Below are 835 nucleotides of genomic sequence, written 5' to 3'. Positions count from 1 at the left end.
GCCCCTCAGGCACTCCGGGTTGTGGGCTTCTTGATTTTTCAGCCTGCCTTCTGGGGGAGGGGCCTGCCTGCTGGATACTCAGAAAAACCTGTTTANTACTCAGAAAACCCTGTTTGGGTAGAGTCTCTGTGTCCCTTGCGAGGGGGGATGGGGATGGGCACCCTGTGAGCCGGTATTTCCGGGCTTTTGTTCTCTGGCGGCTTTCCCTGGCGGTTTGCTATGCCTCTTCTGAGAGAGCAGCAGCGGCTGAAATTCAGCCTCTGTCTCAGAACAGAGGGATCGCGGATCGTTCTCCACTGATGTTCTGGCCACTTTAACTCTGTTTCTGTTGGTGCTGCTCAACCCTGCAGCATCCCGGGCTGTGCGCCCCACACCCGGCGTCCCAGCCCTCACTTCCAGGGCCGGCACGTCTCTGTCCTTTGTGTTTCCAACCCCGCCCGCCGCCAGCCGCCCCGCGCGGGCTCCCGGAGCTCCCCGTCTCAGTCTGGTGTCTCGCGGGTGCTGACCGCAAGTCCGCCTGCTCCCCCGTGCAGGTGGCCCTCCAGCTGCCAGCCACCAGCCGCGCCGCACACGCTCCCGGAGCTCCCGGTCTCAGCCTCTATCCAGTGAGCACACCGGAGCTCCGGAGCTCCGTAAGATGCTTGGTGGCGCACGCTCCCGGCTCACGGACTCAGTCTGCTGTTTCCAGAGTGCGGGTCCACGGTCCGCCCACTCCCCGGTGCAGGTGGCCCACCAGCCGCCTTGCGCACGCGCTCCTGTAGCTCGCGTTCTAAGTCTGTTGTCTCGCGGGTGCCGTCCGCGAGTCCGCCTGCTCCCCCGTGCAGGTGGCCCGCCA

General features: G+C 64.6%; 1 protein-coding gene across 1 annotated transcript in view; it reads right to left on the bottom strand.

The window, feature by feature from the left end:
- LOC117804212 (CMT1A duplicated region transcript 15 protein-like protein) overlaps positions 1–835 on the bottom strand; it is a 129820-nt gene that overhangs the window by 81351 nt on the left and 47634 nt on the right. The gene's annotated exons all lie outside the window — the stretch shown is intronic.

Source organism: Ailuropoda melanoleuca, chromosome 10, assembly GCF_002007445.2.
Source record: "Ailuropoda melanoleuca isolate Jingjing chromosome 10, ASM200744v2, whole genome shotgun sequence".
Taxonomy (NCBI): Eukaryota; Metazoa; Chordata; class Mammalia; order Carnivora; family Ursidae; genus Ailuropoda; species Ailuropoda melanoleuca.
Note: the sequence above shows the minus strand (reverse complement) of the source record. Positions and strands in the feature narration are given on the sequence as shown.